The sequence below is a fragment of the Podarcis bocagei genome, assembly GCF_964188305.1.
Source record: "Podarcis bocagei genome assembly, chromosome: 1".
Lineage (NCBI taxonomy): Eukaryota > Metazoa > Chordata > Lepidosauria > Squamata > Lacertidae > Podarcis > Podarcis bocagei.
This window is the reverse complement of record NC_138125.1, coordinates 70,576,528-70,595,257: the sequence shown is the minus strand read 5'-3', so window position 1 is coordinate 70,595,257 and position 18,730 is coordinate 70,576,528. Positions and strand designations below refer to the sequence as shown.

The following is an 18,730-nucleotide window of genomic DNA, read 5'->3' as shown; positions in this document are numbered from 1 at the left end:
GCGGTAGAAGTGGGACATTATTCTCACCTTTTTGCCCATATTTATCACCATTTCCTGTGGATCCAGTTTAATATATCTCCTAGAAAGTAAAGAATATTATCAATATGAATAACAATTAATACACTACCATCATTTTTATTTAACAATATTATTAGTAAATAATAGTGAAGTGGATATTTGCTGAAGATAAAGATGGGAGCTGACATTTTATGTGTAATACAGCAATAAAATAAAATAAAATAAATCCCCTGAACCACTAATGCATTTTCTTTCAGAATCTGAAAAGTGGAAATTTGCTTGCTGGGAACCATCATTTCTGATCTAATGGAGGTTGGCTATGATATAATTCCTGTTACAGAGCAATTGATCAAACTATGTATTGGTAGTCACCTCAGCTGTACTTCCTGTGAGCAGAAATTACTTGCAAAGTTTTGTATAAAGGAGAACAAAGCTCAGCAGGTTAGTTCAAATGAAATGTTGTCAGAGGTCAGCACTTTCTCCAGCAGGAGCTATCCAAACATTAACATTGTAATTTCCATTCTCCATTCTGTTTCTCAAATGTCGCAACAGAGAATTGCTTCTGTGAGGTGAATGAAGAAGAGCCAGGATGGAGCAAAAGATCATCAGTGCATTTGTACATGTACACCATCTCTTCCCAAGCAATGAATACTATATAGATGGTTTTTACTGGCATCCTGAAAGCATTTATTTTTATTATCCCTGGTGCCACAATGCATTTGGAATGTGAAAATACTGCTGTGTCTTTAAGTAAGGCTGTTTGAGCAGATAGGCATGAAGACAATCTAGTGTAGAATGTTTCTTATATCCAACCATTACTATAAATTATTGTCATGTAAAATGTCTTAGGGAAGAGGATCTTTAGTAGGGATGGACACATCTGTCAATGTTGGTTTCTCTTGGTTTCTCATTTTTCAAATCTTAAGTCTGTCTCATTTCTGCATCAGTTTGTGAACCCTTTTTAAAAGTTAGCCCCAAAATTAATATACATTGTGCATGTTTGCACTCATTTTCCACTAATATGTGTTTTGTTTTGGGTATTTTTGTATACATCTGGCTGGACAGCTATATCACAAAATTCAGAGAAATGTGGAATTTGAAGGAGAGCTGAATTTTGGTTCACGTATTGATTTGGTAAGTACAAAGCAGGTAGGTGTTCATTAAAATGTGAACTCAAAAAAATTGTTCCCTCATTGCTAGTTTTAGTAAAATTGAGCCAAATATGCACCCCTTTCAGAGAGATGGTTCATCTCCTGCAAATATTGGATCTTTTTTGCACAGTTACAAAAGTGGTAAAATGTTGCTGTTATTCTTTCTACCCATCAACACTCAGCACCTGGGCAGATGGTCACTCAAGTCACCAGGTTACACTTCCACACAACTCTGGGATGTATTTATATGTAAATTATAGTAATTATTTTAGCATTTGCTTTCCCACAACTAAATTAGCATATGCATATTTTATGTAAATCTGTGTCCACTTTCGCCTTCTATTTTGGTGACCCCCCCTTCTAACTATGACTTTCCTGCTGAATCAGAAACTATGTACGTGGGTTTATGGTTCTCAGGACTGGATCCCTAGCCATATGTATTTTCCCCCAGTCTGATATTTGGGGTGGGATAGAATGCATTCATTTTTAAAATATACAATAAATGTTATGAACGTAAGAAGCTTCCTTATGCTGAGCCAGAGCATCTAGTTCAGTAGTTGTCTACCACAACAGTCAATGACTATCCAGGGTTTCATCCCAGCCATAGCTGGAGATAATAAGAATTGAACCTGGGGCCTGACAGATGCACAATACATCTTCTACCACTTATCTGTAGCTGCTCCTCTAACAAGAAGCTTGCAGTTGCATATCTGCAAATAAATAATTTGTCCTGCTAAGATGCATTGATTGAGGAAAGTGGCTTGCCAAAGTGTGTTGGTAGAAATATTACAGAGACCCTTCCTCCATTCACTTCAGCTGTACTTTCACTAATTATGGCTTGAAGTAAATGGAGGAGGTACAATTACTCAACGTATACCCTGAGTCTTAACATTTCACACTATCTTCTTGTTACAAAACATCCGTAATATGAAAAATCCCATGTTAGTTTGAACATAATCTATACTATATGAACTTGACCTTTCCCTCACATTCTATAATTTCTTTTATGGCCTTTTGTACACTCTTCAGTGTAGATTAAGTATTTGGGGAGAGAAAGGTGTAATGAAAAATGAATTAAAATAAAGGAAAAAGCTGTGCAATTTAACAGTTTTCCTATACCACTGATTGGGTAAATGCATCTTAACTGTTGTTTTAAATTACCTTATACACACACACACACACACACACACACACACACACACACTTCTTTCTTTTGACTCGTATCCCAAAAGGAAGTGGAAAAGAGCTAGGAAGTAACAGGAACCTTAGGAATAATTGCTTTTAATTAGAACCAATTTCTAACACATTGTAGAGGAGATGGTAACAAATGCAAGGCAACAAAGCTATTCCTTAGAAAGCTTAGAAGGTCATCAAAGGTGTATTCAGTACCTGCCCAATTTGAAATGCACAAAGCTAATTGCAGTTCACCAACCCCATCAGTCCTGTATGGTGCTTTTTTTCTTAAAAAAATGTTTAGGAGTACTCATTTCCCTACTCATATTGAAATACTGCTCCTCAATGAGGCCACACCTAGATTCACAAAATGTTTAGGGGTTGTGTCTCCCTGCGCCCCCCCCCCCCGAAAAAAGCACTGGTCCTGTATGAGATCCATAAATCACATATTTTTCCTGCCTTCATTTGACTGTAAAAAAAATGGGGTTGGTTGGGGAGAAGTGGAGCCAAGAACCTGGCAGGCCATAATACATGGGCTGGTGGAACATGTCTAGTGTTAAATCACAAGTTGTGGTGAATGTTTGGTTAGCTCAAGGTGAATGTTATGTTGGCTCAATGATTTCTCCTTGCGCAACAGAATGTGCCCCCCCCGTCCTCCTCCCACATATTGGAAAACAACACCACCATAGCCGATAGCACCATTTACAGCGAAGAACAGATAAAAAACCCATTATCTGCTTCCAAAAGCTAGGGTAAACAGGTGTATATTTTAAATAATCAATAGAAAATATGATGTGTCATATGCACTTCTATGGGGAGAGAGCACCACAGTTTGGGGGCCCACCACAGAGAAAACCATGTCATGAGCCAATACCAGCACCATCAGACTTCTATTCTTTGGCGATCACTCGTAGATTGTCTTCCGTTAACATGGTTTTAACAATGAGTCCGTAAGTGACTGTGGAGGCCAATTCTGGACCCACACGTCCTTCCACAGTGGGCACATTGGTTCCTGGGATGGAGTTGATCACAGTGTGGATTTGCCAAGCGTGCCTTCCTCTTAGCACATTTCTCCCTTGCGTTCTGAGTTCGAGTGTCTTCAAAGTCCATGTCACCTTTGGTAAAGGCTGTTCTCCAACTGGAGTGCTAGCAGGCCAGTGTTTCCCAGTTGTCAGCGTTTATACTACATTTTTTTTAAGATAAGACCAACAGCACTACCAACAAGGCCTTCTCTACTGAGCACCTTGAATTGGGTTTAGAAACAAATGGTGAACCAGTACAGACGCTTCAGGACAGGTGTAATATGAGTCGGACTGGATATTACTCTAGCTGCTGCATGGTGCACCCTTGATATCACCTATCCCTCCAAACAAGGGCAGCCCCTCACATTCTATCAAAATAATCTACTCCAAAGATTAACGGGGCATGGAGTGTAGTAGCCAAGGTGTCTGTAAAAAGGACCATAGCTGGAAATAGATACACCTAGCCCACAAGGCCTTCAGTGACAACACTGGGTTCAGAAGTACCCTGATACGACACACCTGTTCCTTAGAAGGGAGTACAGCCTCATACAGAACAAGTTGCCCCACCACCTCCCAGATTCAGGAACTTAGAATGTATAACATCCCTGTCATACCTACATTCAGTTTCAATTTGTTGACCTGTATCCAGTCCATCAGGGATGCGGGTGGCACTGTGGGTTAACCACAGAGCCTAGGACTTGCCGATCAGAAGGTCGGCGGTTCAAAACCCTGCAACGGGGTGAGCTCCCATTGCTCAGTCCCTGCTCCTGCCAACCTAGTAGTTCGAAAGCACATCAAAGTGCAAGTAGATAAATAGGTACCGCTCCAGCGGGAAGGTAAATGGCATTTCCGTGCGCTGCTCTGGTTAGTCCAGAAGCGGCTTAGTCATGCTGGCTACATGATCTGGAAGCTGTACACCGGCTCTCTCGGCCAATAAGGCGAGATGAGCGCCACAACCCCAGAGTCGGTCACGACTGGACCTAATGATCAGGGGTCCCTTTACCTTTACCTTTATCCAGTCCATCACTGCCTCCAGGCACCAGTCTGGTACCTGAAAACCTCTCCTGATTCAGACAGTACAGAGAGCTGGGTGTCATCCATATACTGAGGACACCTCACTCCAGAATTTCTGATAACATATCCCAGCAGCTCCATCTAGATGTTAAGCAGCCTGGATGACGAGAATCCCATGGTCAACAGTATCAAAAACTGCAGAGAGGTCAAGGAGAATGAGCAAGATTGCACTTCCCCTGTCTCTAGAGCCTTGTGGGAATATTTATTTAATATTTCTCAAATGTCAGAGATGACTTTGAAATCTTTTCTAATTCGGCATTATCTCACTATGCACATTCGGGAGTTTCTTTTTGGTTGTTTTTTTGTAGAATGCACTAGATTCCTTTGGGATCACGCAAGAGAAGTTTTGGAAAAGCATGAGATTAATTCCTGCTTTGCGAATCATTATCATTCTCCTTGTGAATGTGAAACCCTTCTGTTAAACCTGGTATTTATGTTCTGAAACAAAGGACATGACTAATCACAAGGGGTCTCCTTGTTGCATTGTTCCAGTTTGTACTCCACTTAAACAGCATTCCAGATAACATCATGTTACTGAATAGAAATGAAACTTTCCTCAGAGGAAGCCAGCAAGCTTCGATAATTACATTCCCTTGATAATGGCATCTGGGAATCTTCGCTGAAACAGACTTTCTCTTTTCCTCCTACAGGCATTCTCATTTCCACAGAATCGATAAGTAGGAAGACCAAAAGCAGACATGTGGATTCCCATCAGGCATACCTATTCCCACCCCGCTCCACAAGATCCTTTGAAAAAGATTCAAACCGCCTCCATTTTAAATTCATGACTACTTTTTTGGTTTTACCAAGGCTTTAAATATCAAGTCATTAGACAGAAGGAAATAGTATGTTCACTTTCCATTAGCTGCATGCGGGGGTTGTAATAATGAAGAAGTTGCTCCTTGTGGTAAAGCCCCACACCTTTCAAAAGATTTTTTTAGGTGGTTGGCTTCTCAGCATTGATTTCCCCACAGCTCTTGGGACAACCAGAGAGCTCTGGTTTTGGAGAGGGAGATCCAAGGGATTGCTGTGGTAACTTCCATGGCCCTGCAACAATTGCTTGAGGGCAGCTGGGGACAAGCTATGGGAGGAGCAGGAAATGGCTCAGGTCCAAATCCTTCCTGGTGCCCCAAGATGCCCCCAAAGCAGTGAGAGATTTAGACCAGCCCAGGAGTTGGCCCAGATCTCTCACTTCTCACTTCCTCCCAGTCAGGGCCAGCCAAAGACATTTCAGAAACTGAGGTGAACCACAAATTGGTGTCCCCTCCCCTCCCACTAGGGAAGAAGGGTTGAGTGAAGATCTACATCAGGAACAAGGGGGGGAATCTATATCAATATCAGGAGTGGGAGGAGATCAGCAGCACCTCCTATTCACCAAGAGGCCACTGTAGAGGCTGCATGGGGGGGCGGGGCTGCCGAAGAGACGGCAGATCCTGCCTCCAAGATCCTGGCACCATGGCAGCAATAGCAGGCAATGCATTCCTTGGAGGCTGGATCTGCTGCCCCTATGGATCCTACTGCCCATAGGCGCCGACTCCATGGGGCTTGAGGGGGCTCGAGCCCCCTCAAAATTTTTTTGGGGGGGGCTCAGCCCCCCCAATAATCTCGGGCGGGCGCCCTTTCAGCAGAGCGCCGCCGCCGTCCCCCGCCTCCTCCTCACCTGCTCCTTCGCCAGCCAGCCAGCCGCGCGCCCTAATCGGAGGCACTGCCGGAAATCCCGCGAGAACAGGGGAATCCCGACTGGCCACACCTCCCAGCCAGCCAATCGGCTGGCTGGGGGGGCGTGGCTTGCCCTATTTAGGGCCGGAGCCACTTTATTTGCATATTCATGAGCTTATTTATTATTCATGAGCTTTCCCGGGCCCCCCCAATATTTTTTCTAAGTCCGCGTCCCTGCTACTGCCTTATAAATGGGTCACTGTGGAGCTATTCTTTAAAAACCTATCAGGCACATCTCATGCCAGTACTAGGTGATCATGAATTGAGTTGCAGTCATTCAGACTAGCTCCCAATCTAATATCAATATAAATGTTTGTGAAGAGACCTGCCAGTCTTAGCCAAATCATGTCCCCATAATTTTTTTTAAAATAGACTGGGCTCCATTCTATAAATGCTAATGATGTAACCAGGCACGTCCAAAGTCCGCTTTGGGGGCCTAATTCAGCCCCGCCCCCTGCCCCGCTTTATCTGTCTCCTGTGGCAGTTTATTTATTGGGGTCAAATCCTAAAAAAAGCTCAACATCTTTGGTCGGCCCTCACACATGTTCACTTCATCAAATCTGGCCCTCTTTGAAGAAAGTTTGGGTACCCCAACACATCTACCATCTTTAAAGTACCACAAGTCTCTTTGTAGCTTTTGAAACGGCCCTTGTTTTCAAAAGCAGTTTTCCATGTTGCCTGAGGAGATTATGCAGGTGACAGCAAGATTGTGAAAGTCTTATTATTTGTGGTATTTAGGATTCACCCCACAGCTCAACAGGGCATGAAGGTGGCGGCTTCCCCTTTGCAAAGCTTGCACTGGTTGGCGGTCCAAGCGCTGTAAAAGATGTTACCTGAGATTGTCCGAGTGCCCCAATCTATCAGATCACGACTGTGAATAAGAGGGATTTGCACATAAGCTCAAAAATTAGGAGGTGTGACTGTTGACAAACATAACAGGCAAGGCACATGTTGCAATATGCCCTTTATGGGTGCCAGCAGGTCTAAATTCACAGCAATGTGATGCTGGTGCTTACGCTGGGATGCTGCTGCTTACGCATCTTTGCATCAGAAGAAATACAGGCAGCTCAAAATTAACTGAAAGGCACAGAACACAAAGTTATAAAATGGCTGAATCCCAGGCAAAAATTCTAGCTCTGTTTCCCAGCCTGGTGCCTTCTAGATTCTGACTGGCACAGCTGGGAATTACAGTTCAAAACATTAGGAAGGGTTCAGATTGAGGAAGCCTGCTTTAAACACTTAACCTGTCTGTTCCTGAGACATATGTTCAGGACCTTTGTTTCATCAGCCCTACGGTGCATCCTGGCCTGTTAAGAAAACCCTCCTGCCATCTTAAAAGACTCCTCTAATGAGGCTGCTAAATCTTCAAATGGGGTTTAAGAAAATCAAGCATAATGATTCACTTTATTGTTATTTATTGTGCATTTCACAACCTAGAAAATAAATTCCTCTTTCCTAAAAAGAGACTTCCTGAAGTTTTAGTGGCTGTGAATTGTAGTCTTGATCTTAAAAGGGGCCCTTTTTAAATTATGCTATATCCCACTGATTCATTGTGAGAGTTGAGCACATATTCATCTCCTTTCCCACTTACTTTGAGTAGAGTAGCATCACTTTCTGAAGTATGGATGGCTCTGAGTTAATTTATCTCTGTTATCAGGAATGGAGCTTTTGCAGCAGCCCAATAGACTGCACTATGGAATATTATTTTCAATTGCACTGTTTTGAAGAGGGAGAAACACTTAAAAGCACAGCTTTCTTGGCATCTCTATTATCCCGAACATCCCAGAGATTTGCTCCTTGCAACTCTCTTTTCCAATCTCTTGAATATAGTACTAAGGAGCTGGGAGCAGTGAATATCATTAATGGGTGGCAAATATACCCTTAACTCCTTGTGAGTATATATGATGAGTACCCTTTAAAAGGGACAGAGGTGTAGAGCCGATTTAGAATTTGCATGTGGGGAGCTGACTCTGCTGGTGGAGTTCCCAGAGCTATGAAACAACCAGGCCTGCTGCATCCCACTCTAATGGAACATTGTACGGAGCAGCTGGGGCTGCACATGCTGAAGCCTCTGGAAAAAGTTGAAACATAGCTCAGTAGTAGAGTAGTAGCACATGCATTGCATGCCTAACTTCCTAGGTTCAATCTCCTGCCATCTCCCATTAAAGGGATCAAGTGACAAGTGACATGCCTGAGACTCCGGAGAGCTGTAGGCAGAGCAGAAAATCTTAGATGGGCAAAACAGTCTGAAGTGGGTTGGACTAGATGATCCTTTGGTTCCTTTCCAACTCTATAGTTCTATGAATTTGTGGTATAAAACCTATTATGTTCTGATCAGATTTTAGGTGAATTATGTGGAAAGACATCCAGCTTCCCCCACTCCCTTCCTCTTCTTGAACCAGAGAATTGTGTGGGATAACCAGCATACTTACATCCAATTAACCCATGAAGGGGTTAATACCATAGAGTTAGCTGTCCTGCCAGGCTTAGCTATGTCACTTCCTCTTACTTTGGGAGGAAATAGGCAACCAAGCCTATTGTTCACCCCAGTCTGCCTGATAAGCCTAACATGTGAAGAGCGGCATAGCTCTCACCAGTCTTTCTTGAGTGCCTATACTAATAATCTGTGAACTTTTACCACTGTAACTAAGCTAAGTTTTACTGGATGTGCATTTTTTTCTGACTGATGTATGAAAAAGCACACAAACAATACCTTTGAAAAGTTGGTAAGTAAACAATTTTTTAACAAGTATGTGGTCTTTTCCTGTGCTGGGGGAAAAGAAAAACTTTGGAAGGAACTTGGAAGGGCACATTTTAAAGCTCTAACAGGCTATGTTTCCATGCTTTAGTTTGCTGCATATTTTGTGACTTCAAATGTGTGCTGGGGTTCTCTCACCAAAGAGTACTTGCCTCAAACTTGGATCTTGGCATATAAGGAATTATTAGAGATAGAGACAGAGATGGTAGAGATAGAGATAGAGACAGAGCCAGCAACCACCACACACAGCAGCTGCTTCTGCATCCAGCTAGAGACACAGGTAGAACACTGAATATGTGACTTAATGGCCTTCTGGTAGCATAAAAAGCAATAAAGCTCTCCTCTTCTCCCCCACCCTCTTTCTTTTATTTCTCAATAAACTTTCTGCAGCCATCTTGAAGAACTCAATGCCCTGCTGAAGGCTGATAGAAAGGACACTAGTCTATATGCAGTTGTAACCAAGCAACTCTAAAATAAACCTGTTATCACATAAAGCAAAGTCTTGAGTCCAGGGTCTTATTTCTAAAAGTCCAAGACTTCTGAGCACACCACCGGACAGCCTAAGAAACATTTTGAAGCGGGAACGTTTGATGGTAGAGCTTAGGAAAGCTCTACCAGCAAACTAAAGGCTCACACCCCAAACAGCTCACTAATGTAGATCTAGTGGGATTTGCTCAACATGCTTTATCTTTCTGCCAAACACCCTATATTACAGCTGTAATATTTATAAGGTGAGTGAATTAAGAGTGCCAGCAATTCCAGAAAGATTTAGTGCAAAGCAGCTAGCAAACAAGCTAATACTATTCTAAGCAAATATTTATTTTGTATCAACTAAGTAGATCTCCTTGCTGCACAGTAGCAATGATTTTTTATGCCATTTTGTTGGAGTCAGGGGGACGGAAATCAAGTGTAGATCATTGTTAAGGTCTCAGATAAGTGGCCTGATTTACTGTTGGAGTGGACTTACCTATGACTCCCATGTAATTGCTTTTTTGTACGAAAGTGCCTGCAGGCTATCTTCAAGACATTTTCTTAAATAAATGATGGGTCTTTCTTTTAAGCTCCTGGAATGCTTTCATTAAGCCTTGTACAGTTGTGGCCTAACAACAGTTTAAGGCAAGAAACCTGAAGAGAGAAGATGATCCCTCAAGTTGTCTGGAGGTGTTTTAAGCAGCAGTGAAGGAGGCAGGAGTTGCATGCAAAAGAACCAAAACAGAACCCCAGGTCCATGCCTTTCTTCCTACAGAAGGCTCTCCTAACTGGAGATGAGCAACACCATTTAAAATAAGTACTTAGACTGCATTTCTAACCTCACTTACTTGGGAGTAATCCACAGTGAATTCAATAGGACTTAACTTCTGACTACCACATGGTTAGGATTGTACGGTCATCATTAGGAAAGGCTTGACCTTTTGCCCTTTGAATGGCACTTAACCCCCCCCCCCTTATATTCCTTATATTAGGATACTGTGGTGCGCTAGATGAAGGCCAACAAACCGAGAGTGAATCCTGGTAAGACACAGACTCGTGGGATGAGCAGTTGCCAGAGCCATCATTTGGGAGTTCACCAGTTTTAAACGGGGTTATTTTCCCTCTGAAGAAACAGGTATGTGATTTGAGGGTGGGTGGGTATACTCCTAGATCCATCTTTGTCACTGGAAGCCCAGGTAACCTCCATGTTGGAGTCACCATTATCAACTTACATTGGTCCACCAACTATGCCATGATTCATGCACTGGTAGCCTCAGTAATGATAATGTGCTCCACATGGGGTTTCCTTTGAGACAAGGCTGGAAGCTGCACCTGTGCAGAATGCTGAGGCCAGATTGTTGATTGGGCACCTGGATGCACACATATTACATTGTTGCTGAGGGAACTGGGACCAATTACCAGCCAGCAAAATGTGGTGGGCCAGTCCTGGTGGTTTGTCTTGATAGTGTAAACACAGCTGATGTGTCTCCTCTGAACTGCTGACTGCTGCATAAAATTAAAGGTGTGAGATAGAAAGGGAGACGGAGCAGTTGAGTCACCCTGAGCTCTGTTTAGTGGAGGAAAGTAACCCAAAGAAAACAAGTTTCAATCTAAATTTTCTTCACCTTTGCCTCTGCCCGGGAAGCCCTCCAGAAGTCAGGATTATGAAAGGTAAATTTGGATGGAATATTTTGGCAGGGCTGTCATGTTTCATTTGCCAAGCTTTAAATTCGGATAGTATCACAACATTGCCTGTGTAAGGAGTGAGAAGGGGTCACACACCCACCCTGTCTACAGTTGGAAATATGCTGCTGCTGCTTCTTTTTAAATGGGTGGTTTGCCAGTACATACAAATGAAAGCTAAGGAAGGAAGCAGAGGGTGAGAGTTCTTGCTTGCAAAAGGGATTGCCATACAATGTTCTACCTCGACCAGTTTTTCATCAGTCATGGCTCTCCCATTAGCTATGAGTGAGTCAAGGGCAAGATTCAAATTCAACTTTTAGTAACTGTGATGTATTTTAAAGATAACATGAGTTATGAAATGTTGAACCATTACATGTACTATACCTTAAACTGTAGCCATGCAAGTGTTGTTTATAGAGATGGGTGAGATATTAAGCTCGGTTCACATTTAAAGGGGAGTCTGCCTAATTCACACTAATCCTGTGCAACCATACTTCTCTGAATTTTGCAACCCAGTTCTCCAGTCAAGTAATGTATACAAAAATGTATATACCAGGATAAAGTATGCATATAAATGCAATGTATTAGTAAAAATAATATGCAAAATGCATGACATTAGAGGAAACTGCTTTGCAAAATTGTGCATATTAAAATATGTATGTTTAGGAGAAATTAATGCTAAAATAGTGGTGATTTTTTCATCAGGACTTTAAAAAAAACCTTGATGTGGAAATGTGGAGAATTGACTGAAAAAAATGAACGAAGGTGGAACAGAGCAATTTGTCCATCCTTACCTGTTTTTGATTGTGGCTGGCAATAAAGTTGTTGTTCAGCATCCGTTTATGCTTGGCTTATTCTCTAAAATAAACTGATGTCTTGATGTGGTATCTTTGCATGAGCAGAGAGATTTAAATGTCAGGGCACTTCAAGTATGCAATTGCTTTTATAAATTTTGAGGTGGGTAGTGTACTTTGAAGCCTGTATGTTTGGATTAGCTCTTCAATTGTCTACAGGGACAGAAATACTGGTGTAAGGATCTAACACTTATATCTATGTGCCTGATTTTATTTTAAAAGTAAATTAAACTCAGTGATCTGACAGGAACTGCATCATGCTCACATGCTTTTGAGCAATTTATATCTAAAATGTAGGCAGAGAAATGCTCTTAACTGTATTTCACTACTGGTTACATTGAATTTTTATTTGAAATTTGACAGGAGACAGATGAAAGTTGAAAATATGGGAAGGGGGAAAGGATAACTGACAGGATTGATCAAAGGGTACAGATGCCTGATGCCTGTGTATTGGGGGCCCCTGGGAAGAAGTCATGTCTGACTGAATTGATGCCCCAGTTGGCTACCCAACATAGCAGTGGGTCCCTCTTGTAGCATACAGAAAACAGAATTATACTGAAAATTACATTTAAGTCTGTGCTGTGTTGGATAGAGTCTATACCCACCCCATTGTGAGCATGGCTTTTTGTCCCATCTATGTCTGTCTTTGTAACACCACTTCATTGAATCTCGTTAAATAAGAACCAGAGGATTGACCCAAAGTCTGCTTCAGCAGCTGTTACAACAGTTTTTAACAGTCTAACCTCCTAGAGCCATTGGTGGAAACTGGTTCTTGTCATGGACAGCTGTGGCAAGCAGGAGTTTGATATTTGGATGCCCCAGCATAGATATTCAGTCCTGTTGAAACTCCCTCTGCCAGGCACTTGTGGAAGGAAGATGAAGAAGAACCTAGCAAGGAAATAAGCAAGCAACTTTCTCTCTGTCTAGTCTTTGCTGCAGACAGAGTGCTAGGCAGTCCGACTGACTGCCCCCGCCCCCCAGCAAGATGCAGTATGGCTGTTTGTATATCCTTAATCTCAAGGAGACAATATTACATAGATTTTAAGGTACAAAATAACTGAATAAGTTGCTGCAATCCATAAATTCCAGCGTTATAGGAATATGAATTTGTAGTGCTTGCTTTTAATACAAGGCTGGGTTTACAGTGCATTGCAGATTTTAATCTGAGGCAGAGAAGAAGTCTTCCTTCCTTCCCTCCTTCCCCAAGTCTTCCACCAAATCAATTGCCTGCCTTGCTACAACAGTAGTTGCTGTGGAGATAGCAGTGGGGAGTAATGCTCTGAGCATAGGGTGACCTGGGAAATGTAGTTTTTCCAGGGCATCTGACAGATTTGTCTTGTAATTGCTGGACCAAATCAAATTTAGGGGAGTTCACACAATTGAACAAGGCAGACCTCTGTCTGCTAATTTCTAGTTCTTAGGTTGTTTTTTGTGGAGCAAGTGTGTGTAACTGAACTATGTGCCATTTTCAGAAAATGAAAAACTGTTTGGAGAGAGGGAATTTGGAGAGTGGAGGAGGAGAGACTTAGTGCCACCTTCTCCCACAACTCTGAATTCTACTCAAAACAGCTTTTCATTAAAAGAAAGGGAAAGAGTGGTTTCATAACTTCATTACAACAATGTACTAAACAATCTTTCTCCATTTTTTTTCTGGATACCTTTTATTTTCTTGCATTGTGCTACAATCTTCTTCACCTGGGTCATAGCTCTAAGACACATAGAATTATATCCAACTAAGACATATTCAAAGTAGACAGGTGTATTTCATTGAGGTCTACTCTTAATATGAGAAATGTTGGATATTGCCCATTAGTTGGCCAGAAACAACTGTGGATCTGTTTAAGCCAAGAAACACTATTGGAACTAGATGTGCTGCTTTCATGCAATGCTTTTGTGTGATCATTTTGAGGACAGTTTCCTCATTAACCAAGAGTCTGCAAAGAACATCACAAAGCTTGCTTAGAGGGGGAAAAAGTTTGCCTTTAATACTAGAATGGAGCTCCCTGACTGCCAGAGAAGCCATCAAAACCCAGACAAATAGATTCTTCCAGTAAAATATAAATTCTGTTCACAAAGCACTGTTCCAAGAATTGTGCATTGACCTATCAGGCATGAAAAATCAAAAAATGCAATTACCACCTAAAAGCTTCAGAGAATCTTCTTAATATTTCCCAGCCTGTTGCTCCATCAACCAGAAACAGACACATGCTTTTTCTTCTTCTCATAATGCATATCCAAGGGGAACCCACACTAAGACATCATCCATAAATTGAACTAAATTGCTGGAAATGCCACTAGCCAGCAGACAACAAGTAATAAGGACTGTTTGATGATCACATCCTATTATGGTGTCTGAAGAACTGCTGTTCTTAGACATATCTCACTAAAGCTTATAAGGAACATTTTTGGTTGTTGCTAGTATTTAGTAGTATTGAGGTAATAATAGGAACTTGACCAAGTAATTTACGTGACAATTCTGGAGCAATGAAATGCCATACAACAATTCTAGGCTACATGTAGTGAAGGGATCAGGATCATGCTCATCCACCCCACTGCTGATGTTCATCTGTTGAGTGGACATATTTGCATAGTCAGCTTTTGCAGCCTTGAACAACTACTTAGAGCTGTTGGAAGCTTTAGCAAATGGTGGGTCTAAAGCGAATGTTGCTTGTGACTGACAGCCGGAACTGAAGCTTGTTTACTCAGATATCCAATCATTTCAGTGAGACTTACTGCCTAATATGTGTACCTAATAGTACTGCTAAGCAACTTGATCCTATACTCCAAAGGACATGCAATGAGACGTGCATAAGGACATGTTCAATAGGACATGTTCAATAGGACATGTATAAAATTACAATTTAGCCATATGCAATGGGAAATCCCATGTAGGGTATGAGTGTACACATGCCCCAATATCTGCTTTGTATATGTACTTTATTTTAAAAAATCAAATCTGTTCCTGACTCTTCTGTGCTCTGTTCACATCAGTTTGTGGTTCTGGTTCCAGGCTGCTCTGACTGAAATGAAGCGCTGTTTTCCCTGTTCACTGTTATGGAGAATCTAAACATGGCTCTTTCTCCCCTTTTGGCAAAAGGTGATGAAATGTTTAGGCACATAAGTCGCTCCAGAGTGGACTAAGCCTGCCAAATTGTAGGTCCAGAGGCTTTTGTGGTGGAAGTAAAAGGGATTTGGCACCCGTAATCCTGACTGTTGGCTGTTCTGTTGTATAAGATTGCAGCCTGAGTGGAGATGTTTCTACATCTTGACTCTAAATGCATGCAGTTAGACAAAGAAATGTCCATACTCTGCTTCCCTTACATCCACCCAGCCCAATCACCCCAAACCAGATATCAAAGTTGCTGAATGTATTTTAGTTGCAGCTTTTCCATAACAAATAAATTGGGCTCATTGTGAACTTAATTGTTCTCTTCAATATTCATAACTAAAGAAAACTGTTATGGTTGTACTGTACTCTTATATCCTGTTTCTTAAGGCAGTGCTCTGATTAAACACGCATAGGATTAGCCTGCTTGTGTAACAAATATATGTTAGAGGATATGAAAATCCCCACAACCAACATCAATAGTTAGCAACCCATTCCAAAGTATTCAGTCTTTTTTTTTTTTTTTTTTTTGGCAAGGCAGATAAGGTTTTCTGTTACAAATAGAATTCTGTAGACGTTTCTGATATATGTAGTATTGATATTATTGTGTGAAAAAATTGTGTGTGTGTTAGTCAAATGAATAAGCAACCCTAGCTGATTTATATCTCTATCCCAATAAAGAAATGCTGAATTGTTAACTAGCAATGGGATTTAAGATCTGTGTTTTACTGCTAGCAGCAGAAATGACTTTTGCTAGAAAGAAATGAGTGTTGTTTATCAAAGGCAGTTCAGTATGCTGGTCCTTGTTAGTTTATCTGTACTGTCAAGATCTATGGCCCACTGTGCACTGGGGCCAGTTATAGGGTGATCTCTGGTTGCCATGCTTGCCATTTGCTGGTAAAAGGCACAGGGAATAGAAGAGCACACATATTAGGGACATCAGCGAATCCAGAGAAGAATGGAAATCTAGTCTATCTAGTCTAGATAGACCTTTGGTTTGACCTAGCCAGTACTTCCCCCCCCCTAAAAAAATGTGTAGGGGTACTCTTATTTTTCTACTCATATTGAAATGCTGCCCCTCAATGAGGCCAAACTTAGATTCACAAAATGCTTAGGGGTATGTGTACCCCTCCATACCCCCAGAAAGAAGCACTGGACCTAGCTAGGCGATTCTTACATTCTCACAGGATCTTAAATTGGCTAGGCAGTTCTTGTGTGACCATAAAATATGACCTGAACCTTACTTGCAACATTACAATTAATTTATCTCTCCCTTGAGATGAGTTTTTCATTCTGTCATTTCAAAGTATTTGTTGACTTAGAGCGGTCTTGGAAAATGGAGGCTCCTTCCCCCCACCCTCAAAATGTCATAAGAAAATATTCCTTGCACATTTTCTGCAATGCAGCATAGGTCCAGGAGAAAGCAGTAAGCCTTTCTGTCAGAGCTTGTGTGACATGCTGTACACCAGAGGAAAGGGAAGGGGAGAAGATGCAGAATGCTTCCTTCACCTGTGCCTTCCTTTCAGAAACCATTCCCCCCCGCCCCCAGCTTTCTCCCCAGCTAGGCTCCAAAACCAACCGTCAGCCTGGCCAGGAGAAACATAATTGGAGGGAGGGGAATTGAAGGGTAAAACATGGCAGGGCACCACTTCCACACTCCTCTCAACTTTACATCTTCACAGAACAACTTAGGCCTCTATCATGTATAGTTAATCAATTAAAATAACTTTACTGAGAATTTTGAAAAGATTTCTTTGAAATGGTTGTGTCTTCCTTAAGTTATGTTGCCAACTGACCAACAGCTTGAACTGGCAAAGTTCAGCAGGCAACTCTTCATAGAATGAAAAGTAACTACTAGTTAATGGATTAGATCCAAACAATCCATAGGTGATTTTTGATCCAGTAGAAAATCGCACAGTGGAAGGGGTGTGTGTGATAATTTTCAGCCATCCAGGATGCTCCAGTGGGTCACCCATCTCTCTCAAGCAGATTTTTGGAGAGGCCTCTAGAAAAAACAGGGAACTGGCAAATGGAACTTTTCCACTGGTAGGAGCAAAGTGTGGATTCAAGTCAATATCTGCAAATCAAACTGTTCTTAAAAGGACAGCTACAAATTGGCAACCTTACTAGCTGGCAAATAATGTAAGTAAAGTCATAAATGCATACATATTCTTAAGTCTCACAGCAACAAAATATACAGATCGATTCTTCAGCCTGGAAGAAGCCACAAAAAACCTCTATGCATATGAAGGAAATAAAGCTTGTTAGTTACATAGTAATGTGAGTGATATTCATCCCCACAAGTGCTTGACTGCACATCTATTTCTGTATGTATTTACAGCCTTAATTACCACTTTCTCCCAGCATTGCTGCTCAGGCACTAGCAATGTTTACTTTGTTGTTTACACCAAGAATATATACAACCCTGCATTTGAAAATTGCCCTGCTTGTGTCCTATTAATTTTCAGGAATAAATAACTCAAAAGAAATTCATCATTAACTTACGGGTAGAAGCACCAATATAACCAGAATGCTTTTTGTTTTTCTTTTTTTAAACAGTAAATGGAAAAGGGATAGGCTATTTGTTTTGTACTGTGTCTCAGAAGAAAATAATTGGCTCATTAATCACAATATCAGTTTGGTGATTTTAGGAAGGTCAAACTCAAGACTCCATCAAGCTGTGGACATCTTTTTAAAAATGTATAAATATGGACGTAAGAGATGCAGTGGTCTGAAAGTTTTGAAAAATACAGAGGTGAAAGGGTTAGGAGAAAAACGTATCTTCAGGTTTTCCCAGCATATATTTTTTCTACATCAGTGAACTTTATAAAAAGTAATGTTAACATAGAAACAAAATGTTTGTTGCCTCAGGCTTTGGCGAAGTAAATGCTTGCTGGGTTTACTTTTTTAGATCTCACTTTCTTACCGAACCCCCTCCATGAACTCTGTCATCTCATCTGACAAAATTAGTTGCTACTATTGGACCTCAATGTTATTTCTCAATCTCCATTATTTTTCTCATTTTTTGCAGCTTCTTTTATGACATTGGATTGCATCTCTTTTATTAAAGGGATCAGTCAAAGAAGTTGTGAATTTATTTCAGCCATGCTCTACCTCATTACTTTCCCTACTGAAACACATTACATTTCATTTTCGTCAGCATTCACAGCCTGGGGACACCTATATTCCAACCAGTTCCTATCAACAGAGCACAGCAAGTCCTCTCTATAGGCTGTGTGAGAATATTTCCCAGCTATATCTACGTTTTACCGCGTGCACAGAAACTTCCTATTTTGTCAGCATTCTAGTACAGGTCCACTTGACAGTTCAGTGTTTCATGGAATGTTTAAGGATAGTCCATCAAATCACAGATCAGCCAATGACTAATGGGATGTGTTAGAAATACCTTGAAAAGTATTGTGATTGTGAGGAGATAGGTTATTTCCTTGATGCCTTATTTAGGGTTGGTGTAGGAGCTTGAATCTGCTAAGTCAGCCAAGGTTATGGTTATGTCATATAATGGTTATGTCATGGAATACGGGCTGGTGTGTCAAAGGGATAAGGCTTGCATTAGAAATGCATGAGGCTAATCTGAGCTGATTGCCAGTTCTCATGGTTCACTCATGGTTTCACAGGTTCAAAGCCATGGGAATGACAGTAACTTGTAGTCCCACACTAGAAGTGAGTGTGGACAGTTTGCC

The 18,730-nt window shown here is 41.4% G+C and overlaps 1 long non-coding RNA gene across 3 annotated transcripts in view; it reads left to right on the top strand.

Annotated features, from left to right (window-relative positions):
- LOC308583926 overlaps positions 1 to 18,730 on the top strand; it is a 67,000-nt gene that overhangs the window by 2,472 nt on the left and 45,798 nt on the right. For 2 of the 3 annotated variants that reach the window (XR_014006490.1, XR_014006492.1), the window contains 2 exons: positions 276 to 1,152; positions 10,379 to 10,521. This is a non-coding gene — a long non-coding RNA (uncharacterized lncRNA). The remainder of the gene's footprint in view (positions 1 to 275; positions 1,153 to 10,378; positions 10,522 to 18,730) is intronic. The other variant, XR_014006491.1, reaches the window with a different exon arrangement.